Source organism: Herpailurus yagouaroundi, unplaced genomic scaffold, assembly GCF_014898765.1.
Source record: "Herpailurus yagouaroundi ecotype Mexico unplaced genomic scaffold, PumYag 182, whole genome shotgun sequence".
Taxonomy (NCBI): domain Eukaryota; kingdom Metazoa; phylum Chordata; class Mammalia; order Carnivora; family Felidae; genus Herpailurus; species Herpailurus yagouaroundi.
Window position 1 is genome coordinate 15,091,688 of NW_024412413.1, and position 26,711 is coordinate 15,118,398.

General features: G+C 50.2%; 1 protein-coding gene and 1 long non-coding RNA gene across 3 annotated transcripts in view; one reads left to right on the forward strand and one right to left on the reverse strand.

Annotated features, from left to right (window-relative positions):
• The window catches only part of ABTB3 (ankyrin repeat and BTB domain containing 3), a 313,737-nt gene that overhangs the window by 232,781 nt on the left and 54,245 nt on the right, over nt 1-26,711 (reverse strand). The gene's annotated exons all lie outside the window — the stretch shown is intronic.
• Nucleotides 18,147-21,117, forward strand: LOC121040464 (uncharacterized). Its single transcript, XR_005795312.1, has 2 exons — nt 18,147-19,425; nt 19,587-21,117. It is a non-coding gene; the product is annotated as an uncharacterized LOC121040464 (long non-coding RNA).

Below are 26,711 nucleotides of genomic sequence, written 5' to 3' on the forward strand. Positions count from 1 at the left end.
AACCAGAGAGGGCAAAGAAGAGAACTCCCAGGTCATCCAGAACATGCCCTCGTTCACAGATGGGGAAACTGTGGTCAGAGAGTGGAAGCATCACGCCCAAGGCACGGAGCTGGACCCACACCTGGATCTCTAACCGCCCAGTTCAATCCCTGCTTCCCAGGACGTGCGGAGAGCAGGCCCGTGGAGAGCAGGGCGACGGAGGAAGCCGGCTCCACCAACTGCAGGCGGGGAGGCCTTCCTTGGCCAGGGTCCATGCCAGCGCGTGTGTCTATTTACAGCATGCCCCCCCCGCCCAGGGACTGGCTTCCCTTGCCGGTGTGAGCTGGCGGGTCAGACGCCCGCCTTGGCTCTGGCCCAGACTGGAGGATTTCACGTGTCTGCCGCTAATACTGCTCTCCTGCGGCCGCATGGCCGGACGAGCCAGGCAACTGTGCCAGCACTGACCCCTGGCCAGTCCCCGCCACTCGGATGGTGGCTGCCTCCAAGAAGGGATGAGGCTCAATAAAGGAGATGTGCCTAGATTTAAAGGAAAATACAATAGGGACCACTGCCACCCTTTAATGACTACTTACTATCCGATCCTTACGAGGACCCGGATAGGCTGCCGTTATCATTATCCCCATTAAACAGACGTGAAGAGCCGAAGTCACGCTGCTTAAGTAATAATCAGCCCTTAGTGTGGGCCAGGAACTGGGCCAAATGCTCTGCATGTATTAAGTCATGACAACACCACAAACACACCCCGCTGTCACCCCCACCATCCAGAGAGGGACCCTGAGCTCCGAGAGACTAAGTACCTTGCCCAAGGCAGGAGGTAGTAAGTAGAAGACCTAGGCAGCCTGATTCCTAACCATCAGGCTCTCCTACCTCTTGTACCACAGATGTGGCAAAAATCATGGCTTAGTGCTCTGATTACTAGAATTTGGGAAACACTGCCCTGGCCACTCTGGTGACGCCACCTCCTCAGGGTCATCCTGAGATCTGCTCTGTCCCAGCCCACTCCTGGCTGACTTCTTTGGGGACCCTCCACCCCAACACTAATACAACCCCAGCACACAGGTCCAGACTCTCCTGGGGCTTGCTGGTGGGGAGTTCAGGGCTACTCCTCCAGACCTTTGGTAGCCAAAGCCGGGAGGCTGCCTAGTATCTAGTTGGAGCGTTTTTTCGTGTTTACTTTTTTGTTTATTTATAACCGCCAGAAGCCTTTAATCAAAGTCTCCCACAGAAATCTGATAAACAGAACAAATAACAAGGTCACTGTTGTGGGGTCATAGGACGCCAGGAGTCTGTGGAACCCACTTTGAAAACCCTTGCTCTGTGCCAACCCCTCACTTCAAAGACAAGAACACCAAGGTTCAGAGGGGAAAACTGATTTGCCCAAGGTCACTCAGCAATGAGGAGCCCAGCGAGGACCAGACCGGGACCACCTGGGCAGGGGGGCCAAGAGCAGGCTGGCAAAGCCCCAGATGTAGCCAGGGGGAAGCACGAGGGGCTAATCACCAAGGAGCTGGGCTCTGGCACCCCAAGCCTGGGTCCAGATCACAGCACCACTGCTTCCGGTGGTACGTCCTTAGAAGAGTTATTCCCAGGGCTTCATTTTCCTCTGTTGTAAAATAAAATTAATACCACATATGGTTGTTTTCAGGGAATGAATGAGACAGAGCATTTCCCAAGACACTGTTGCATAGCAGGGGTTCAAGAAACATCAGACCATGGGGCAGAGCCCGGCACCTGGTGGACCCTATCAGATCATAAACCCTAGTCGTCTCATCACCCTTGGCAACAATCCCTTTCATGCTCTTTGCCTGAATGCACAGAAATATCAGGGGCAGCATGAAAAGGAGAAGATGCACAGTAACTTGTACATGATTATATATACAGCATTATTCCTAACAGCCCAAAAGTGAAACAACCCAAATGTCCATCAGCTCGTGAATGGAAAACGAAGCGGTGGTCTAGCCACACAGAAGAATATTATTCAGCCATAAAAAGGGGTGAGGTCCCCAGTACGTGCTACAACACGGATGAACCTTAGAAACAAGTGCCAGGAGAAAGAAGCCAGAAGCCAGAGGCAACATGCTCTATGATCCCGCTTGCACAAAATGTGCAGAATAGGAAAATCTAGAGAGACAGAAAGTAGATTAGCGGTTGCTAGAGGCTGGGGGAGACTTGAGACGAAGATCGCTAATGAGCCTGGGGTTTCTTTCTGAGGTTATAGAAATGTTCTAGAATGGGACAGCAATGGCCGTGAACAAACAACTTAAACGATTAAAAAGAAACCAAAAAGAAGAAAATGAGGTCAAATAAATGATGACAGTTTCTATTTTAAAACAACAAAAAAAAGAGGGGCACCTGGGTGGCTCAGTTGGTTAAGCGCCTGACTTCGGCTCAGGTCATGATCTCACAGCTCGTGAGTTCGAGTCCTGCGTCGGGCTCTGTGCTGACAGCTCAGAGCCTGGAGCCTGCTTCAGATTCTGTGTTTCCCTCTCTCTCTGCCCCTCCCCCACTCATGCTCGCTCGCTCTCTCTCTCTCTCTCTCTCTCAAAAATAAACATTAAAAAGCAACAACAGCAAAAACAAAACAAAACAAAACATGGTTATGTGCATCAGGTGCAAAGCTCCTGCTGTTAGGTGACCATTAGGAGGGCATTAATCTACCAATTCAACTAAAAACACAAACCATTTATTAAAGTTCTACCATGTGCCAAGCCTTGGGCAAAGCGGACTGAGAGGCAAGGTCAGACCACCTGGAGGGCCCTCAACCAGCTCGGAGTCTAGTGGGGGGGGGGGGCACTTTATACAGTGCCATGGCTGTCACATAAATGTAGTCATGGGTCATGTGCTGTGAGAGATCAGAGCAGAGGAGGTGGAGCTTCCCCCTGGGGAAATCAGGGAAAACCCCATGGAAGAGGCAGTACCCCAGCCAGACCTTGTAAGTAGAATCCAGACATAGTAAAAATGTTGACGGTATTCTAGGCGAGCAGAGGCCCCAAGGTCGGAAAGGAGGAGGAATCTATGGGGAAAGAAAAGCCATTTGACTGGGCAAGAGGGCGTTGGGGGTGACGGAGACAGCGGGAAGCCAGGTTGTGCAGGTTACAAAAACAACAGTACACACACAAGCAGCCACCATTCATGGGGTGCTTACTGTGGGCCGTGATTGTCACAATCACTGCGTATAGATGAACTGTAATCGTTGCACTAACCCTCGGAGAAAGACAACGCTCTCACTCCCTGATTTATAGATGAAAAAAACCGATGCACAGAAAGGTTAAGGATTTTGCCCCAGGTCACATGAATGAAAAGTGGCAGAGCCAGCTGTCCAACCCAGAGCTGATGAAGCAGTGTGTACTCTCCTGAGCCCTCCCTCTGACTAAACAGCTGAAAACAGCTAGGATCCCAGGGCTGACATTATGGCTGTGCAGCTTGTGCACTACACAATTCTAGAGGGCACCATGCACATAGATCACACTGTGACTGGTACCTTCTAGAGTTGTGCAGTGCACAACCTGGCCAACTGCATGCCACGGCCCAGACAGAGGTGCCTCCTAAGGCTGATGAATCATATCAACATGTGATCTACTCCCATCATTAACTTCCACTACTAACATCACTCCCGAGATCTGCTCGCCAAAGCACAGTGTTGTGGCAAAACAGCAGGGCCCCAGCTTCACACCAGCCCGGGTTTGCACCCTGGTTGGATCTGCCATCTCATGCTAATGTGAGGCCTGGGGAAGTAATACCAGTGCCTTCCTTGTGGGTGGCTGTGAAGTTTATACGAGCTCAGACACACAAACGATTCCTCAAACACAGCGGGCATCTGGCACATTGTAGCCACTGTGATGAATAAGGCTTGCAGCGGGGAGAGGGCGCCCCGATCTAGGTCGCCCCAGCCAGGGAAGAGGCGGTGCCATCCATCAGGGCCGGCAGTGGCAGTGAAAAAGCGCCTGCCTCCGATGCGCGTCACAGCACCATTAATCAGTGCTCCCCAAACCAGGAGAAAAACTGGGTAGGCATTATTCCTAGAAGCCAGAGGAAGTCCCAGGAGAACCGAAATCCAGCAAGTTATTCACAAAACACTCCATCTTTCAGGATACTATGTGAGCTGCTAGAGTTGCTTTCAAAGGCAATCTTGAGCAGATCTGTGTCTATTATGCATTTTAAAGAGATTGGCGCAGTGACAGGGAGGAACCCACGGCAGTGGGGCGCGGGCACAGCTGCTACACCGTCTTGAGGAGAAGCTCTGTCTTCACAGGGCCAATTCCAACTGCGGTATCGCTGGTTACTCTCCCTCTGCTCATGAGAATATGGAAAGATTCTGCCGTAGAAACGAGTTCTTTCCAGCAGACGGGACACGGATCATTAAAATAAAATCTGGTTGCCACTGAATTTGTTTTCTACACCAATTCCAAAGATTCCGGGCATTTTATTGGGCCCCCTCTGTCTGCATACTTCTGACTTGGGGAGGGGGCCGGGAAAGGGTCCTCTCTCGCTGACATCCTTAGGGTTCCTACTAAACATGCTTGTTAGGCACTGTCTCTGCGCTCTGGGATCTGGGATCACAAAGGACTCTCTATGAGTCCTCACAGACCCCAGCCTGGGCCCCTAGAGAGCTGTATTTTTTTTTTTTTTTTAAACAAGAATGTAGCTACATTGATGGAGGGTTTTGTCAAGGGTAAGGGGAATAACGTTTTTTAAGCATCAACTGCTGGTGAGCATTTTGCAGACACAACCTCATTTATTCTCCCTACAGCCCTAGGAGGTATTAGTAGGTATCAGTAGGCCCATTTGAATAATGAGAAAACCAAGGCCCACTGGACAGGTGAAGGCACATCTGGGCAGAGGTAGCTGGTAGGCAGGTGGTGCCCATCCCCCAAACTTTCCGTATGGATTCTGGAAACAGACAGCCTGCTTAAACAACCCACCGCATTTCTGGCCTGTGTCGTGCCAGGCACAGAAATATCTAGAACCAGGAAGGCTTCGGCAAGTCCAGATCTGTCAGTAACAGACTATGGGTGATGTGCACATCTCTCCACCCTCACCAAGCCTTGCTTTGCTCGTCCACCAAATGGAAGTTAATGGGACCCACCTCACAAGCATTCAGGAGGATCTGCTTACATCTGTGATCTACAGACCATGCCTGGGACATGCCTGGGGCATTACAGGTGCCACACTGAAGGTCATCCGTGTAAGGAGAACACGTGATTTGCATCCAAGGCTCACAGGGGCTCTGGAACCTGGAACAAATTGAGACGAAGGGGCAGGGATCCATGCCTAAGGCATGTTGTGGCTGGGGTCCACCCACCCTGCCTCCCCTCCCAACACAGCTTGGGAAGGGGTGAAACGTGGCAAATGAGAGACTCAAGAGCCACAGCTATCATCCTAGAAACTGTTGGCCCCACATTTCCAATCCATGGGGCTGGCCATGAAGATGCAAACCCAGAAAGAGGAGGTATTTAGGGGTTAGTAGAGGGAACACGATGTCACTAGTTAGGAATTCTGTCTGCAAGGCCTTGGGGTAAGGTAAAGCAGGGGTGGGGGTGGGGTGGTAGCAGGCACCCCCACCTCTCACCAATCAGAATCCTGGGGGAGGAGGCAGCAGCTTGGGGTGCTGGTCAGAACTTGAGAGAGGTAATAAAGCAACGTGTGGGGAAGCTGAAGCTCGGCTGAATCACTGTGAGAAGCAAGCTGCAGGACTGAATGGCGGTAAAGAAGTCCCAGGGGGCCATTTGGAGCCCAGCGGGTGTGGCCGGGGGAGGAGAAGGACAAGGAGATACCCATCCCGAGGGCCTTCCATTACCTCACTTTATCCTCAGCACATCCGGGGGAGGCAGCTGTCACAAGGACCACTTTACAGATGAGAGAGCAGAGGCTCGGAGAGGTAAAGATGTAGCCTGTTAAGTAGTAAAGGTGGGCTTGGAATCCAGGCCTACCTTTCTCCCTGGCCATGCTTTATCACGAGGGAGTGTAGTTAATAGTTAAGCACACGGGCTCCACGTCAGGCCGCCTGGGTCTGCCTCCCAGCTCTGCCGTTCAAAGCTGTGTGGCTTCGGGTAAGTGATTTAACCTCTCGGAGCCGCACTTTTCCCAACTGTAAAACAGGGATAGTATTCATAGTACCCCTCTCCCAGTATTGTTACAGAGACTCAGTAAAGTATGTCAAGTAGTTAGGATGTTAGAGGAAGGCTGCAGTTGGTGGCTGTTCAATAGTGACTTTCTTACTCTCATCCTCACCAAGACTGGGTTAAGACTCAAGACAGGGCCGAGCCAAGGCTCCCAAGGACCTGGAGAGCAGATGGGGAAGTCAGGCAGGAGGAACACAGGCAGGCGTCTCTGAGCGGCTATCACCTACTGTGCAAAGAGAAGAGGCCGAGGCTAAAACCGCTATGCATGTGGGATTAAAAAAGGAAAGAAGAATCCTTTTATACCACATTATTCTGTTTATTAGGTTATTCTTTTATAGAGAGAGCAGTGGTGCTCAGACCCTCGGATTTCAGAGACCAGGAATTTCTCCCCAAAGTGGAGAGCAGTATTAGGGACCAACTTTGAATTATATCAAAATGACAGAAGCAACCACTAATTAGTATCACCATCGTTTTGGATTTTTTAAAGGACATTGTTCACATCAGCTCAAGATCAAGCACCAGCCTTCAAACTGTACAGATTTTGCAGGTTTTTTTTTTTTTTTTTAACCTTATTTCTGTCTCATTTTGCCACAGACGGTTGAGACCCTTGGGCAGGGACCCGTGTGCAGGCCAGCGATGGGGCGTTCCTGGTATTGAATATCCTCATCCCGCCACTGGGAATACTGGTGGCTACAGAGGTGTCTATGTCCTCTAATTACTGAGTGTTAATGTAATCACCAAAGCGGAGAGCCAGCTGGAAAGGATGGAGTCTAACATCCCGCAAAGACAGACAGCTAAATAAGTCATAGGGCTTGCAGACAGCCTGGCTGCCGGGGTTATGTAATCACCTCCCCTTGGCTCCCCTTCCGTTGGTCTATTTCTCCATTTGGCCTTTTTTGTGCTTTTGCTTTTACCTTCTGAGGCCGAGGCTCTACAATAGGCAGAGAAAATATTGGACATGAAAGAGAACCCATTTGGGAACATGGTACAGACAGCCACCTCATTTGTCTTCAGGCTCAGAACCAAACCCCAGGTTTCCATGGGAGCCGGGATGCGGCCACAAGAGAAGGCCTGGCTCTGCGTGGTCCGGCATGTGAATGTGGCATGGCCGGCCACGGCCTGACACACGGCAGGCAGGAGGCAGGGGATGGGCCTTCCCAGATGGCTGGTGGCTCCTTGACAAACTCAGTTAATGCATTTTAATTTGACCAGGGCCTTTCGAAACAGGGCTGCGGAGGGAGGCAGGAAGTAATCCATTCTCTGCCAATCCATTTTCCTCTGGGCACCGGATCTACATGTAAAGAACCAGAGGAAGGAGATCGGCTTGAGCACATTCCCAGCTGTCAACTGGGTAAAGGCCACTCCACCAGGTAACACCAGTGCAGGGGTGTGAGTCTCTCTGTGTGCTCTGTGCACCCCCAAGTAACAGTAACGACAGTAACAGCGGGAGCAGTGGCCACTTCCCAGGTACTGGACATGCCGCTTTGAACGCTTTATCTCCCTGAATTCTCACCCACCCTGGGAAGTAGATCCTGTGACCATTCCCCTTTCACAGAAGAGGAGACTCAGGCTCAGAAAGGTTTGGTCCGGTGGGGTAGCCATACGCATGCAAACTGACACAAATTTCACCAGCTCAGCGAAGGAACGAACAAAGACAGGGAAATAATGATTCTGCATGTCCAAAACCCATCTGTATATAAGGGGTGCCTGGAGTGCTTATTAAAAACACAGAGTACTAGGGTGCCTGGGTGGCTCAGTCTGGTTGAGCATCCAACTCGACTTTGGCTCTGGTCATGATCTCACGGTTTCATGGGTTCAAGCCCCGCATCAGGGTCTGCACAGCTTGGGATTATCTCTCTCTCTCTCCCTCTCTCTTTCTGTCCTTCTCCCACTTGCGCTGTCTCTCAAAATAAATACATAAATTTAAACCACACACACACACACACACACACACACACACACACACACACACAGAGTCCTGGGCCCTGACCCAGATCTACTCAACCAGAAATTCCAGTGGAGGGGCTGGTAACCTGTCTGGTTAAGTAAGTGTCCCAGGAGATCTTATCTGGGGGTGCACACTGAGGTGTTTATTACACACATATTAACAAGTAAGTTAATGTATATAAAGCATTTAGAATGGTGCCGGACACATCGTGTTAGCTGCTGGAATACTAGTGATATGATGACTAGTGTCATTTTCGGCACAGGTGATTCTGCTCAGTCTTCAATCGATGAGCTCATGCCCAGAGTACAGGGGAGATGGGCATCTTGAGTCTGCTGCTTCCTCCAGGGATCCCAGCAGCTCAGACGGTCTCCTCTCTTGGCCGTGAGTATGAGTCCACTGTTCAAATACACAGGCAGAGCCAGATTCTAACACTGGAGGGAATGGGTTTGGGGGTGGCGAGCCATGCCCCTGCTGGGGAAGCCTGTTTCCACATGGCTCCTTTCTTGATGGTCTTAACAGGCCACCGTGTGACTTAAATATTGTTGAAAAAAGTCACTCTCAGAGCACGTGCTCAGTGGGCACCTCAGCACCCCTCCTCCCCAGCCAGCTGTGCTTCTGTTTCAAGAGAACTGGTTTTCAAATGCATCCTCTATACACACACCCCACCTACTTCATCTGGTGCTCAAGCAAAGAAACAGCAATCTGCTCCAGCGACGGAAAAAAAGCTAGCTGTGATGGACCTGTTTTGAGAATGTTATATCTGTACATTTTACTTTACAGACAAATGCAAGGGATTGTTCCAGGATAAAACGGACTCTCACTTAATACATTGATGTTAGACTTAATCTCCGTCATCCCCACCGCATATAATATAGGTCTCCACTGTAACTTGTCTGGGATCACAGAAGTCAATGCCAAGTCTGGTCTGCAGAGTCCAGCATGTTAAGGTTTTACTGAGTGTACTGATTCTTAGAAGGTACTGGGGAGCCAAACTGTGCTTTGTAAATTGCACAGAGCTGTGTGGAGCTCCCTGTTAAATAAGTTCTGTGCTGTGTGAGTTTAGACCCTCTGTATAAACTGTAAACAACCACCTAGTTCTAGTTCCCCCAGCCCCGATTTATTGGTCTCCCAAGATGCACGCACTGTATTTTAAAGAGAGACTGAGCAGCACGGGAACTTTTCAGCCACATCCTGAAATGCAAGAACCAGAAGCGGGGAATGAAGAGACGTTTCTGAAAGCCTTGGAGCAGAGGCAAATGCTGCTGCACAGGGAGATGGCAACATGAAATGCAGTCCCTTGGAGTGGCGCAGGCAACCAGAGTGCTTTGCTTTTCAATGGATGGGCTCTGCTCCTGGCCTGAAGAGAACCCATCCTGGGAATCTACCTCCAGCCTCCTCTTTCAGTCGGAAAATGCTAATCGGTCCTGCCAATGAGCTTGGAGACTCTAAATTTTTTTCTGGGAGCCAACTTGTGCTGTTGTGCACATGCATTACCTAATCTCTGTGTGGATGGGCCTGCGGCCACGTTGAAATTGCTCTGAAAAATGGCTCTATCCCAGTGAAGGCAGGCGTGCATAAACACCAGCTTCCACAAACAAACTTGGGACTTTGCCTGCACACAGCCACCCACAGTGGTGTGGCATCTGTCACTGCTCAATGAGTCAGGCTTTCTTCTCCAAGTGGGTGCCCACCCCAGCCCCAACCCAGTGCCAGGGCAGACAGTTCACACAAGGCAGCCAGGCTATATAGTAAAAAGTCCATAATTCATATAAAAGCCAAGAAAGCGGCAGAAGAGAGACAGCAAAGAAATGAAAGTCCTGGCCAATGACCCTGCTGTAAGTTCTCATAGTATCCTAGGCTTTTCTATCATAGCATTTGTCACAATTAGGATTCAGTAATAATTTATATCCACGGGCAAAACAAAACAATGAGCCTAGAAAAAGACCCACACATACGTGTCAAATCAGTATAGAACAGAACTTGCATTACAGAACAGTATGGAAAAGATGGGCTATTTAAACCAAGGTATTGGGACAAATGGCTTTCCTTAGGGGAAAAAAATTAAATGAGACCCCTACCTCACACCACACACAAAAATAAGTTCCAAATCAATTCACCATCCACATGTGACACTGAAACACAAACTTCAAAATTATAAGAAGGAAATATAAGAGAGTTTCTTTATGGTCTTAGGTCTTAACCAAGATAAGAAAATTATAATCATAAAAGAAAAGGTTGACCAATTTGACCATGACAAAGAAACCCCTAATGTATAAAGACCAATGATAAGCAATACACTGGGAAAAGGCTTTTGTAACATACGTAGTGGATAATCAGTCCCCAGGATTTATCAAAAAATTCCACACACACACACACACACACACACACACACACACACACACACAGTAATAAAAGGGAAGCATCCCAGTAGAAAAAAAATGGGTAAGGAATTTGAATAGGTATTTTACTGAACAGAAGACCTAAATATCAGAAAACTTGGAATAATATTCAACTCACTAGTGATCAGAGATATGCAGGTAAACCCAAGTATGAGATGCCATCCCACACCCAATCAGATTAGCAAAAACTAAAAAGTCTAATAATACCAAGCACTGGTGAGAATGTGGAGAAGCAAGAACTCTCATACGTTGCTACAGTAAATCAGAACAAACACTTTGGAAAACAAGTCAGCACTGGCCAGCCAAGCTGCAGACATGCACACCCTATGATTCAGCAATTCTACTTCTAGGAATACCTCCCATGGGAGCCCACAGAGAGGCTTATCAGCTAGATCACTGAAGCCCTGGGGGATAGCAAAGGTTGGGAATTTACAGAATAGCATGTGGTGATCAAAATCAATGAGCAGACTCAATGTTTCAACATGGATATACTAGAAAAACAATACTGGGTAAAAAAAAAAAAAAAAAGAGTTGCAGAATATCACCTACAGTTTCATGTTACACATGTAAATGTAACACAAAATAGACCATCTGAAGGGCGCCTGGGTGGCTCAGTCGGTTAAGCTTTGGGCTTCAGCTCAGGTGACGATATCTCGGTTTGTGAGTTCAGGCCCTGCATGGGGCTCTGTGCTCACAGCATAGAGTCTGGAGCCTGCTTCAGATTTTGTGTCTCCCTCTCTCTCTGCCCCTCTCCCTCTTGGGCTCGATCTCTCTCTCTCAAAAATAAATAAACATTAAAAAAATTTTTTTAAAGACCATCTGTCATTTATGAACACACAGAGAAAGCAAAATATAAAGACAGACTGTAAGACTTGCCCCAAATTCAAGCATGGCTGCCTCCAGGGAAGGAAGGAAGGACCAAGGGTGACTAACGAGGAATTTCAGCTTTAACTAAAATGTTTCCCTTCTTTCATTTCAGAAAATCATGCAAATATGTGAAATTCTTAACCACTGTTAATTCTAGTAGGGGGTTTTATATTCTCCGCACTTTTAATTACTGAAAAGAGAATTAATCCCCCAAATTAAAATTCATCACATGAGAAAAATCATCCAAGTCACTACTGATTTCAGGAGTACATCCCCCCCGGGCAGATCCTGGGACCTTGTCTTGTCCAGTGCTCTGCACGCCCACCACAGTCTCTCTGTGCTGAACGAATGAACCTTTCCAATGTGTTATACCTCATTCAGTCCTCACAACATTCTTAGAAGTGTCCCCATCGTACAGATGAGAAAACTGTGGTTTGGAAAGGTTAAATGACTTTCCCAGGCTCACAAGGCTAGCAGATTTTGAACCTGGGTCTACAGACATGGGTGGGGCAAGTTCAGGGCACACGAGAGAAGCAGGAATTTCGGGAGAAGGTGGGGCACAGTGCATGAGTTGCAGGCATTGTTTTCCATTCTCCATGCGGATTAACGCATTAAAACAGCACGGCGACTTTATGAGGAATGTATTATTATTAATGTGCAGAAGACAATGAGGAGAGACAGAGGCGGACTAGGCTGGGTTGCATAGGGTTTGCAGTGCAAGGGCTGGGCACACTTGGCCCTGGACCTCCCAGGTTTAGGCAGGGCAGTGCCAGGAGGACCTGAAGGGGTCAGGAGCTAACAGGAAACATGTGTTTGCCCCAGCCAGGGCCACACCTTCAATGCTTATCCCCACTGTGGGACGGTGCCCAGGCCCTGGTCCTATCACCTCGGGCATCCTTCCAGGCCCGGCTTCCTGGTGCACATCACACCATGCTCCGAGTGTCTCTGGTCACCACCCTTCTGTGAATTACTTATCCTGTACAGAAATGGGCACTCGGGAGACGGTGGGTGGGAGAGGGGAGGCAGCCAGGAACGAACAGCCGTAGAGTAAGGGATGTGACCCAAGCTGGCCCCTGCTTGTGGAGGGGGGAAGGGGGGAGATGTGACACTCTCACAGCACCTAGGGAGTGTGGCCAACTTGGGAGGCCATGGACACACCCAGAAAGATCCTCTGATGGGGTGGGTGGCAGCACCCACCTGACCAGGGTTGAGTGGGGGTGCTTGCAATGGAGACAACGCTTAGACACACTTGGCACAGGAAGCTGGCCTGGAACAGTGCACAGAGCACCGCTCAACATGTTTAACACAACTCATTTGGAGCTACTGGCTGGGGTGCCGGCAGCACAGGTGAATGCCCAGATGGGTGTGTGCACTGGAGGGAGGGGGTGCCAAGGTCAGAGGCAAACAGCCTGGACCCCTAGACAGCATGAGCAGGGAACCTAAATGCCAGGTCAGGAAACCAAGCCCCAGCCTAAGCCCCAGCCTAAAAAGGAGCAAACCCAGAGGCAGCAGGGCAGAGAATAAAGCTCAGTGGGAGTGCAGGTAGGTGTTTGGGTCTGACAGGTGAGGACAAGGAGAGCACTTCCAGAAGCCACCTGCTGATGAGGGTGGCAGTGGGCTGCAAATGCATCGGCTGCCTTGGTCAGACAGCAGGGGAGGACAGGTGTGCAGGTGGGGGTGCTCAGAACTCCACAGAGAGGCCGGAGAGGAGAATAAGGACCCTGGTAAAAACCCCAGGACCTCTGCACAGAGTGGCCCTCCAGGGCTGGCCGCAGGGCTGCACTGGTTCTGCTGGGAGTCCCCAGGCCACCCCGACGGAAGTCCCTGGCCTGCCGCTATTTAGGGGAATAATGTTTTTGATGATGATCATCACCCTGGTGGTGATGACAACAGGTACCACGTATTGAGAACGTGCTCTGTGCCAGGCACCGTTCTACACGCTTCACAGGCATTAAGTTCCTTCGGCATTACGATCACCCCATGAGGAAAGTGTTACCTTGCAGGGAAAGAAAATAAGGCACAACAAGGTGAGGAAACATGGCTGGTCTCAGAGCCGGGGTGTGAACCCCATCGTTTGGCTCTAAAGCCCATCCCCAAACAGGCTGTGCAGACCAGCTCACAGGTGAACCTGCAGTGATGCTGTACCCTCGTTATCAGGGTGGCCAGGACCAGAACGGACAGAGATAACGGTGCCAGAGGAAGTACTAAGCCAACAGGATGCAAAACTGCCTAATGAATTGTCTTTTATAATTCTTAGTTCGACTCCAGAGCTCTGTCATCTATCACTCTGACCCCAGCTAAGTTGGTCATCTCCTCTGAGCCTTAGTCTCCCCCTTTGAGAAATGGGCCAACATGAGACATGTTCAACATCTACTGGAAGACTTATGTGAGATGCCCTGTACAAACTGCCTGCAGAAGACCCACTTTTGGGGGTTATTTGCAGGGCTTTGAGAAGCATCACTGGGTAAGTTCTATGCAAAAGGGCTCAATAAGCAATGGTTAAAAACCCTAGCTTTGGAGTCAGGCAACCTTGGGTGGGAATCTGGACCCTGCTTAGCTGTGCAACTTTGGAGAAGTGAATTCACCTCTCTGCGCTTTGGTTTAATCATTGACTCAACAAACGTTTATGGAGAGCCTACTGTGACCCAGGCAACAGGCATGACTCTGTAAAGTGGGGCCAGGGAGGGGGGCTGTGGTGAGGATTAAATGGCATCACCTCCGGGGAGGGCATCACCCGGTGCTTGGCCACAGTCACTGCCATTGAGCAGCGACCGTAAGTGCTAGAGGTCAGGGCCCCATCGTTATTTTTTGTCTCCTGTCTACACTGCTACGGAGCACAAGAATGGCAAAAGGGAGGCTCCGGATGCTTAGGGATCCTCATTTCCCTGGCTCTCCCTGGCAGCCCCCGCACCCTACGCACCTCTGCCGAGATGTGAAATGAGACCCAGAGATTGCCTCCTCAGCCCTGCTCCCTCTTCTTACTAGAAAGCAGTGTTGTTCCTGTGACCTCATTAGAACACCACAAAAGATTTATTTTTAAGGTGGGAGCTGATGATTGCATTTTGCAGAGCAGGAGCTCCTGTCACTGCCTGATCCCCCTGCCCAGCACCCCTCAGGGAAGCACTTCCTGAGACCCCCCCCCCCCGCCCCCCCATGCCAATCACCAGGTTCTTCGACGGCTGCCGCAGAGGCACCGCCGAGGCCCGGGATCGGCACGTCCAGCACACCTGCTTCCCCTGTCGCCTCCCCAACGGTTCTTGCTCTGAAGACTGCACCCTGAAGGAGCCAAAACGCCTCCTGGTTCCCCATCTGCCTACTTCCTCTGGCCTTTTAGCGATCTGTCCACCGTGAGTCTGTCAGGAGCTTCCACAGGGAGGTAGAGCTTTCCTGAGTCAGAGAAAGTCTTTCTGAGCCCATAAAAAAAGGCTGTGCCTTTTCTCTATGAACATGACCTCCACTTTTCACTTCAATTCAGTGCCGACTGTGTACTTGACGCTGGGCCCGGTTCATCGAAAGAACAGGATTCCTGCCCTCATGGGGCATACGGTCTCATAGAGGAGACGGGCTCTAATTGGGAACTAATCGGGCACCACTTAAGCACTAGTTAATGTGGAATGTTAACTAGTTAAATGGGAATGTTGTTCATTCCTCCCCCACAAGCACCCAAGGTTTTGGCCAGACTTTTTTGCCTGATATCCCCCCACCCCCACCCCATGAAGAGCTCCTCAAAATCAGCCCTCCTTCTGAAGGCTGGTAAAGTCACTCAGGTGCCAGACTGCCTGGGTCTGAATCCAGCTCTGCGACTTTAGGAGCTGTGTAAACTTGACCAAGTTACTTCAGTTCTCTGTGCCCCAGTCTCCTCATCTGTAAAGTGGCAATAATGATGGCACCCAGATCTTTGAGTTGTTTGAGGGTTAAATGAGTTAAATTAAAACTGTAAGTGCCCTGTGTAGCACATGGTATATATTATACAAATTCAACTACTACCGCCCCAGAACTCAGACTTTTTTCTAGATCCCAGTCACTTTTCAAGGTCCACTGTAAGCCCCACTCCCTCCAAGAAGCACTACCTGAGGTTGCCAGCCGTGGACTCTCTCTCCATCCTCAGAAGAACCAACCATATCGGCACGAACCCGCTTCACTGAGGTGGCTGGTCTCCAGAGGGGGCGCTGACTGCTCTGATCCCCCTGGGGCCATGCCTTTGGTTAGTCTCTGCCCATGTTGTGTCTGGACAGGACTTTGGCTTGGCAGCTTCTGCCTCTGAGCTTTTGGGGTCCCCGAACCTCCACGTAAGAAGGCCAGCTACCATGTTGGAAAGACCACGTGGGGAAACCACGTGGAGAGATGTATAGGAAAGGCCATGTGAAAGGAAGCAGCCTTCTACCAGGGGAGGAGGACAGACACACGCTCCCAGGAGCCTCGCTGTCCCGCCTGACCTCAGACTTGGCAACCCTCTCCCATGAGGACATCAGCCATGGCAGTGAGCCATCCTCAACGTGCCAGTCCAAGAGAGCCTGAGCTGTCTCCAGTCCCAGGTGACATCACTGGAGACAAGAACCACTGAGCTGAGCTCCATCATTACCCAGAATTCCAGGATATAAGACGGTTGTTGTTTCAAGTCACTATGCTTCGGGTGCTTGGTTACATAGCAATTAATAACCGATATATTCACTCTGAGCCGGAGTATGGGAGGAGACCCAACCCAGGAGTCTGAGTAGCCACGCCAGTGTCAGAGTGTAATGTAAAGGAGTTCTTGTTGAGGGCAGGATGTCACTGTGGGGCAGTGCGTGGCCTCAGATGTCAAACGGCCTCGCTGTGAATCTGAGTTCTGTCAATTATAAGCCACATGATCCCTGGGTATATTCCTGTTGATACCTGTTTTCTTATCTGTGAAATGGGATTATAGGGGTTGTTGTGAGCTTAAATGAGATGAAAGATACGAAATGCCTAACACATGAGAATTAAGCATTTGAGTTACTGCGGGGGAGAGACTGGAACAGTCTGAGTGATACAGCTTCCTCACAGAGTTCTGTTTAATTAATTTTTCCCCCCAAATATTGTTGCAAATGTGTCAAGGTGAATCGCATTAGCCTCTGGCTCCATTTCCAACCCCAAGCATTCTACAAAGCTGGCTTGGGATCCCCCAGGGGCACAGGTATAGTCCCAATTACCACAGGCCAGTTCCCTGCCTCTCACGTTGCTTCTTTGAAAAAGGAAATTTAAAAAATTGAACTCTGATGTTCAATGTTGATTCATTCCAATATGGAAAAACAAACTCTAAACGCTCTTCCTCCAAGGAACACAAAATATGAGCAAACTCATCTGATCCTTGTTAAATTAATGTATCCACAAAAGGAAGGAAAAGCATGGGTCCTAATAACCCTCCCCATTGTCACCAACATGGTCATGAGCACCCTCTGTTTCTGAGCACTGACTAGCACTCTACAGCTGTCACCAGAGCCTCGGTGGGCCCAGGTATGGAGGCTAGGGCATAAGGAACGCCCCAACAGAGGAGATACTTTGGTGCTATGCAGATGACACTCACGCGGTCCCCAGCCCAGGACTACAAGGAGGCTGAACCAGGGCTCAGGCAGGAGGGGGAGCACAGGAGAGGAGGGGAAGGAGGAATAGGAGGAGAAAGAGAAGGAAGGGGGAATCTCAAACTTTTTGGTGAAACAAGGCCCTAAATCACAGGGGAAAAAAAAAAAAAAAAAAAAAAAGCAACAAAGCTCCTGTACGAGTGAGATGCTACAGGGCAGGCAGGCATCTTTTTCGTCTTCATCTGCCCATAACTTAGTCAAGGCCTGATATACTGAATATTCTTGATATGTGATTGCATCGGCGCTAAACTGAAACCAATTGGAATAAGCCAAGAGCCCCCAAATCCCAGATGGGAGGGGCAGGTGTTGTGAGTTCATTCAGAGGAAAGTCACTTCTGCCTGGTGGTCTAGGAAGGTTCCAGCGAGGAAACGCGCTCATTAACCTAGCACCCTGCCTGGCACAGATGCTTCTAGGTCCTTCAAGATACTGTTGAACAAATAAATAAATGGACTTTAAAGTGAGACACCTATCTTGTCCCCCATCTTTGCAGCACCTAGAACACATGTTGCCATGTCATTACTACATCTGCTGGTTCATTTCACGTGTCTCCCCCCTGGACAGCTTGCTTTGCAAGCTGGCAAGGACCCTGCCTACAGTGTCACCACTGAGTCCTCAGCACCTAGCCTGACATTGGGCACACAGTAGTTGTTTGACAAATACTGACATCGGGACAGACTGACCAAGGGACAGAGCCTGCCAACTGCCAAAGAGAAGCAGGAGGGACCTGTCTGCAACAGCAGGCTTGTGAATGTTTAAAGTGGGCTTGGAATGCAGCTGCCTGTCTTATCCACACCACCCCCTTCTGCATATTCTCTCTCTCTCTCTCTCTCTCTCTCTCTCTCTCTCTCTCTCTCTCTCACACACACACACACACACACACACACACACACACACTTCCCACTTCCTGTGACTTCTCAGCCACCCACCTGGGGAGGCCCAGGCTGCTGTGACACACCAAGGATATCACTGTGACATGACACAATTAGAAAGCTGTGTGTGGCAACTTCAGGGAGAGGCTGAGCAAGTCAGTCTGCCAGGGGCCCAGGAACACCTGCTCTCGCCTGTGCTACAACAAAGGCCAAGTAATGATCAGTCAGGATTGTTGGCTCCCTGGGCACAGTGTGACTCAAGATAGAGCCGGGCAAATGCTCTTTTGGGTTCTAGAAGAGTTAACACAAATCTCTGAAGAAGCTGAGATGCTTCCCCTGGGTGAATGCTACCATCCCGCTGATCCTAAAACACGTCCCTTTTATTTAGCGCTTTACGTTTATAAAGGTCTTTACTTGTACCATCTCATTTGAATAGTCGTTCAGCAACAAAAATTTACTGAGCATCTGTGAAACACCAAGCACTGTGCTGCATGTTGGGGATATAGCCACAGACAAGCTGACAAGATGCCTGCCCTCATTACGGCCATATAAGGATGTCACTGGTGCGAGACTCCCACAAATGTCAACTGACCGGTGACAAAGGGATGGAATATAGCCCTACATAGGCTGATGAGAGTGGATAATGGGGAACTGACCTGGTTTGGCAGGTATGATGACTGACTAAGACTTCAAAGAGAAATGGAGTCCATTAGGTTAAAGGGAAAGGGGTGAAGAAGAACATTCCAGCAGACGGAAGAGTCTGTACAAAGGCCCTAAGGCAGGAGAGAACCCGGAGAGGCAAACAAGAATATATTCACCTAATCCCCACTTTATAGAAAAAGGACTAAGACCCAGAGAACCACAAGGCAGAACCAGGACTGGGCCAAGCTCTGGTCACAAAGCTTAAACCCTGGCTTTGTGAAACTCGATGGAATCTTCAAAGCCCCCAGGGTCCCCTTCCCAGCCCCTGCCATGGGTCTAGCTCAGGCTGGGCTGGGCATGTGGGTGGAGATGGCAGGAGGGTGGGGGGCAGGGCTGTTCTCACAAGGACTTGCAGGCCTGCAAGGAAATGGCACCACGTGATTGCCCAAGTTGGGGCAATGAACTTGGACTTGGGGGAGGTGGTCAGCCATCAGGCCCCGCGAGCTGTCATGGTGGCAGAGTCGATCTGATCCTCACCTCTACGGTATTGGGTCAAGCACCACGGGGGTGGTTTTCCAAGGAACAGGTCAACCCTGCCAGGCAGAGGCCAGCACACCTCCGGAGGCGCCGTGTGGAACCCCGCCCCAGCCAGCAGGGAGGAAAGACAGGATCCTCAGCCCTGACCAGGGCATTTGAGCCAGACTGTCAGTTCACACAGCTGGTATTTGTCATGCTCGAAGAAGGGACGTGAACATGTGGCAATCACTGGCTCGTGCCACCAGGAAGCCCCCCAGTGGCTCTCTCAACACCTTGCTGTGTCTTCATCACAGCGCTCGTCACCACCGGAAATTATCCCACGTGGCAACATGTCTGCTGTCTGTCTGTCTGTCTGTCCAGGAGACGGCACACCTCGTGAGGACGGAGCCCATCTGTGCCCACCTTCTCGCTGCTCTATCTCAGAAGCTGGCACTCACTCAGTAAGTAGCGGGGGCGGGGGGGGGGGTGAGTAAGGATGAAAAGAACGAATGACCTCCTTCAAGGAAGGGAAAAGGAACTAGTGGGGTGTCTCTAAATGCGCCAGAGCCTGGGCTGGGAGCTTTATTCTTCATCCTGCTAACTTCTGTCACCTCCCTGAAAGGCCAGGCTCATTCCCATCGCCCAGCACGTGAGCTCTGGAGCCTAAATGCAGTCCAGGAAGGGGTGCTGAAACCAGGACGGCAATCACAGATACACAGAAGGAGAAGCAGCCTGACAGGTGACGCCACGTGGGGGCTGAGAAACAAGGTCCTAGCTCTCACCTAGGTTCCTGGTTATGACTCCTGATTCCACAGTGATTCCATAATGACTCCACAGTGGTTAAAAAAAACCATAAAATTGGTCACAGTCAGCAATGCCTTGTGTAGTGGAGACTGTGGGGCTTCCTCCCACGGCTCTCTGGTTCAAGATACTCTGCCCCCAGAAGCTGAGTCCCTTCCTAGGAACTGCTCAGCCTAAGGGAGGGTCTTGCCCCAAGTCGCACACCGCCCTCCCCCAAGGACAGCTGTGTCTAATGGTGGGTCCATATGGAGCTACAAAGGCCTGGCCCCCTTGCCTGAATTGAAGACAGGTCTGAAGGGACATTCCAGACTCAGAGCCACCCCCACCCCACACCCCGTGTCACTGGCTGAGGCCTCTGTTGCAATTCAGCCACTCCCTCCATCTGCTGCTGCTTCTCAGAGCTGATCCCAGGAGTTCCCTCCAATAATCCTCCTGCATGCAAATCTCAGAGTTGCTTTTCCAGGAAGCCCAACCCAAGATGCCTCCCAAGATGCACCTTGGAAACCAAGGAAACCCAACCGGGATCCCAATTTTGGGTCAGTGTCCTTGGCTTCCAGTCAACCTGTTTCACTGAGACTTGGAGAGCGTTCTTGTTCCTGGCTAGAAATGGCCATGTGCTGGTTAAGAATGTTGCTGGTTCTCGAGCTGGGCTGCCGGAGTTCAAATCCCAGCTCCACTCTCCCTAGCTACAGGGCCCCAAGCAAGGCTTCTTTTCTGTTTCCTCCTTGGTAAAATGGAATCCTGTCTCCCAGGATGTGGAGTACCACAGACGTCAATACACAGAAGTCTTCAGAACACGACCCTGCGCTCTGCACGAGCCCCTGACCCCATCAGCCCTCAGCCGCTGCTGATCTCACAAGGTGCACACTCGTCCTCTCTCTCGTGGGGACCACAGTGTGCAGGTCTGCGGCCCAGCAAGCCCAGCAGAGCCTGGCCCCGATGTGGATCGCTGGGTGGACGGGCAAATGGGGGCATGCCTGTCTGCACTTGGATGGGGGCTCCCTTTCTCCCACCTTGCCTAGCCTTCTAGAAGCTTTCAGAACGAGGGACCCTGAGCAGATGGAAGACACTGTTATTATCTAAACTGTCTGAAACTTGCTTGCCACTAATTCAGATCAACCAGGGACACACCATTTCCGTAAATCAACCAAGCACACAATAGGCCCACCCAGCAAAGCATAAGATGACAATAATAATCATGTGTATTTATGCAGTGCTTTTGTTCTGCGAAGCTCCAAACAGTCGACAATCATTATTCCTGTTAATACGACAGCCGTCTCGGAGAGGCGGGCAGCGAACAGGCGCCTCTCCCCTTGAACAGGCAGGAAAATAATACTGATAGTAACAGTGAATACTTATTGATCCTTTATTCTGCGCTGGGCCGTACTTCAAGTGCTTTATAAATATTAACTCACTTGTAACTCTGTGAGGTAATTACTATTATTATCCTCATTTTACAGAGGAGGACACTAGAATGTAGAAAACGGAAAAGGAGCAGGAGCCCGCCTGCTTAGTCCGCTTAGTCCCGAGACCAAGTCGGGGCGCCTGCGTGGCTCAGTCACTTAAGCGTCTGCCTTTGGCTCAGGTCATGATCTCACAGTTTGTGAGTCTGAGCCCCACATTGGGCTCTGCGCTGGTGGTGGGGAGGCTGCTTGGGATTCTCTCTCTCTCCCTCTCTTTCTCTGCCTCTTCCCCACTTGCACTCTCTCTTTCAAAATAAGTAAATAAAACTTAAAAAAAAAATCCCCACCCCAAGCTGCCTCCCAAAACCCCGTAGTCAACAAGGCACGAGGGACAAATGCAAAAGTCCGAGCTGTTGGTGGAAGGCATCTCAGGGATGGTGATAGTCCTAGACTCGATAAACGTGCTGGGAGAATGGGCAAGGCCCACGTACCCCGACTTCAGGAGTGGGTCTGCACCCCAAATGTAGCATATGCTTGCTAGCTGATCTCGCCCCCAAACCAAGGGCCACCAAGTAATCTACAGCAGTCATTTGGAACTTTGCCTGACTAAGCATCAGAGCACGACATGGGCTGGGGAGACAACATGAGGGCACTGGTAGCAATGGCAGGCGAAGGTGCCACCCCGGGGCGGGGGGGCGGGGGGGGGGTGAAGGAACTGAAAAACAAGGAAAGAGATAAGCCCAACTCTTTCTCCATCTCACCTTTCCCTCCTATTCTGCCATGAGTTCAGACCGCGTCCATGGGATCTTTTCAAAAGGAGCCAAATCCCATCACTGCCTAAACCCTTAAGTGCCTTTCCACCCAAACCCCTGACCTTGGCAAGACCGGGTCCTGACCTACCTCTCCCGAATCATCCCCTTCCTCCCCTTTCCCTGCTACACCCAAACACACGGATTCTTTGGGGCCCCTGCACACTCCCAATCTCACCACAGGTAAGTGACCTCCTCCAGGAGGCCCTTCCCGGATGCCCACCCTCCCAGGCACCTCTACATATCCCTACTCTAATTCTCTTCCTAGCCTTCTCACCGTATGATTTGTTCTTGTTAACTTATTTATTCATTTATCATTTTTCTCCCTGATTAGAATGCAAGCTCCATGCCAGTGTGGTTTATGTATGATTTGGTCACGACTGTATCCCCAGCCTGGAGAACAGCATGATGCTCAATTAATATTTGTTGAATGAATTATAATAAGTAACACTTGCTGAGCAGTTATCCCACGCCAGGAACAATCTCTGTGATTTACATAAATTAGCTCATTTAGTCCTCACAACACCCCACTGAGGCTGCTCCCATTACCATCCCCATTTTACAGATGAGGGAGCTGAGGCAGAAGGGGTTAAACACTATTCAGAAATGACAGAGCCAGGAGGCAAATCCAGGCAGCCGGGCTGCTAGGTCCTCACTCCACATACCACACTGAAGACCAACCTGTCCTCCCTGCCCTCGGGATATAGCCTCAATTCCTGAAAACAATGAGCAAGACTCGGGTGACCAATCTAATCTCCTTTCTTGCACCACTCTCTGATGCACAGACCAAGTTCCAGCCCTCCAGACCCTTCTGGAAGACCCTGCCCTCTCCTGTCTTTGCCTTGCTGTTCTCCACCTGGAGCTCTCCTCTTTCTTGACCAACTCCTTTCTTACCCATCAGGGTCCAGCTCAGGCAGCTCCTGCCTAAGAAGCCTCTCCTAAGTCTTGGGTCAGACACTCCCTCTCTGTCCCTTTAGCATCATGCACTTGCCCTAACCTTGTATGTAGCCCACCGTGATGCGCATGTGTATTCACCCACCTGCAGTGACACCTGTCCACACCCATTCATTTGTTTCAGCAAATATTTACTGCAAGCCCGCTGTACGGCCAGCCTTATAGGTGCTGGAGAGAGGCCACAGCAGGCCAATCAGTCTCCAACCATGCAGAGCTTTCTAGTGGGGGAGGCAGACAAGAAACAAACAGAAATACAATGTAACATCAGGGAGACTCAAGGGGACAAGAGGCAGAGGAATGGGGTAAGACAATGAGGTAGGGCTAGCCTAGCCAGAGTGGTCAGGAACGGCTGTGCATCCACGAAACCAACAGTGTCCAAATGTTTTTTAATCACGCACCTTCCCAGTATATGGATATACAGTTACATTTAATTATAGACTATACCTAATCACTGCTGCACTCCTTTATCATATAGTTATTTATAAGATAGATACAGAATGTAGAAATACCAAAAAGATGAGCAAACAATTACTAGGAAGGGATGTTCTAGAATGTTCTTCTTGCCCCCTGGTGCATCACCTTACACACTCATGCATGCGCTCTGATTTAGAGACCATTGTGCCAGAATGTCAGTTCCGCTTAGTGTTAAAGAGGAAAAGTGCAAACAAAGAAACAAGGCTACTCTCTGATCCTAGCTAATCACACACAGCAGGTACCCAAAAATAATTTGTCAAATGACTCAGGGGATGGTGTTCAGTAGGTGTTAGCTAAGTCAGCCCCAGACAGATCATTTCCTAATTCTTGGTCTCAGTTTCCCCATCTGTAAATAGAGGGTGTGGTCTAAATAGCCAATGGTATCTGTGAGTCTACACTGGCACAGAGACTCAGGCTGCAATTCACTCAGCCTAAGCCATGCCACTGCTTCCTGAATAAGAAGGGGGCCCAGGGGCACCTGGGTGACTCAGTTGGTTAGGCGTCCGACTCTTGATTTCTGCTCAGGTCATGATCTCACGGTTCATGGGATCCAGCCCTGTGTTGGGTTCTGAGCTGACAGCATGGAGTCTGCTTGGGATCCCCTCTCTCTCTCTGCCCCTCTCCCACTCACTCTTGCTGTCTCTCTCTCTCTCAAAATAAATACATTAACTTTAAAAAAAAAAAAAGAAGGGAGCCCACTCTGTGGAAGTGTAACGTGCAGCCAACCTCTGGTGTGGGCAGGGCTTTCCTTTGCTGGCCTTTTGGTGATTTTCACTGGTTTACACAGAAGGAAAAAGAATGCAAACAAGGAAACAAACGCACTCCATCTCCTACCCGAGCCAATTATGCAGAGATTCAAGAGAGTAATGAAAACCATAAAGCATTCGCTGAAATAAGAGCTCCCAATCTTCCATAATCTTTGGTGATAAAACGCAGAACAGCAGGCCAGTGACACCCATTCATAAATCCCAGGTCCGTTTACTAGTGCTCACTTCAGAGCACGCGTGCCAGTGCCGAGAACCCATTCTGTTGTTCTGCACGCCGGGAGTTAGAGCAGGTCCGTTAGGGTCACACAGGACTCTCAGCATCCTGCAAGACCCGGCAAGGGGCCTGAGGGTTCTGTGGCCACAGGCACCTGGATGGCGAGAGGATGCTTCCCTCTGGACACAGCAGCCACACACACACACAGCACTACCAGGCGTTTGTGCGGATGGGAGCGAGCCTGCTGCTTGGTGAGGGAACCCGGGGCTCAGAGAAATCAACTTGTCCCCGAGTCGCAGGCTAGGAGTGGAGCCCAGCCTCAAGCCACAGCTTCCTGGCAGCCTGATCCATGATCCTCATTCTTCTGGAAGGTTCTATGAACTCCTCAGAGTTGGGCCCTTCTTTGTCAATCTCTGTCTCCCGCTGCCCAGGCACAAGGCTGTGTGCCCGACACTGAGGAAGGAAGAAAGGGAGTGAGAGAGGAAGGGATGCAGGGAGACAAGTGTGGGGAACTCAATTCATGGCTTGTCTGCCAATACTGAAACAATGCTGGAACAAAGACTGTTAACAGAGCCCTTACTCTGCACCAGCTAGAGAAATCCACGCTTTAAATGCAATGTCTCATACCTTCTCCAAACCAACAACCTATAGGGGAAGCCACTGGTGTTATTGCCATTGTATAGAAAGGGAATTGGAGGCTCTGAGAGATTCATTAACTTGCCCAAGGTCACTCAGCAGGTAGGTGGTAAATCCAGAATGTCAACTTTGACAGCTCAGGTACTTAATTAACCACCACCCCACACTGTCTGCCACTGGGAACAGAAATCAATTTAAAAAAAAAAAAAAAAAAAGCTTATTTATTTTTACAGATTCCTTTATTTTTAAGGGCTTTTTTAAAAATGTTTATTTTTGAGAGAGAGACAGAGTGCAAGCAGCGGGGGATGGGTGGGGGGGGCAGAGAGAGGGAGGGAGACACAGAATCCGAAGAAGGCTCCAGGCTCGGAGCTGTCAGCACAGAGACGGATGTGGGGCTTGAACTCACTAACCATGAGATCATGACCTGAGCAGAAGACATATGTTTAACCGACTGAGCCTCTCAGGTGCCCCAAAAAGTTTATTTATGTTGAGAGAGGGAGAGAAAGTGCACATGCACACACACACATAAATGGGGGAGGGGCAGAGAGAGAGGGAGAGAGAATCCTAAGCAGACTCCACACTCAACACAGAGCCCAATGTGGGGCTCAATCCCATGGCCCTGAGATCATGACCTGAGCTAACAACAGGAGTCAGACGCTCAACCGACTGAGCCACCCAAGCACCCCTCATCTTAAATTCTTTCTGGGGGCGCCTGGGTGGCTCAGTTGGTTGGGCGGCCGACTTCAGCTCAGGTCACAATCTCGCGGTCCGTGAGTTCGAGCCCCGCGTCGGGCTCTGGGCTGACGACTCGGAGCCTGGAGCCTGTTTCGGATTCTGTGTCTCCCTCTCTCTCTGCCCCTCCCCCGTTCATGCTCTGTCTCTCTCTGTCTCAAAAATAAATAAAATGTTAAAAAAATTAAAAAAAAAATTCTTTCTGGCACCTTCTGTTACTCTGTGCAGTAAAGCAGGAGTGACCCTCACATCAGTGGATGCAGCACCCTAGTGACTCCCATTTTACACCCTCCCGAGGACCCGGATGCCTGTCCACAGGGGCAGGGTGTGCAGCCAAAGCCCCGTCATGGGGCATTTTCACAAGTGACAGAAGATCCATTCTCGTTCCCAAAGGCAGAAGAAGGAGCCAGTGCAGTTGTAGATTTGGGCATTAACAGTCAGGATGAGGACGAGAAAGAAGACAGAGGGAAGAAGGACCAGTATGTGGAGGCAGAACCAGGAAGCTCATGGGGAATGAGGGCCCCGCTATGGGGCATGTCAAGGTGCCAAGGTGGAAGCCAAAATGATGGGAAGGTGGGCACCCCCAGGTGGAGAGCCACCGGGAGAACGGGCTGTGTGGGTAGACAGTCCTGGCTCCACCATTTACTTCTACGAGACCTTGGACAAATGATCCTCCCAGAGCCTCGGTCTATAAAATGAAGTTAATAATAGTACATGCCTTATAGAACTGTTGCAAGGATTAAATAAAATGGTGTATATAAACTGCTTTGAGCACAAGGCTTGGCGTATGGGAAACGCTCTGGTGGTAGCACAGCCAGGCTGACTGATGTGTAAAGTAAGGGAGGTGGGGGTCCAAGGTATGAGCAGGTAAGATGTAAGGAGCGACCATCACATCACCCGTATCTCCTAGTAGAGCAACGTTAACAGACCACGTCTGAGTACAGCCAAGCCAGAGAA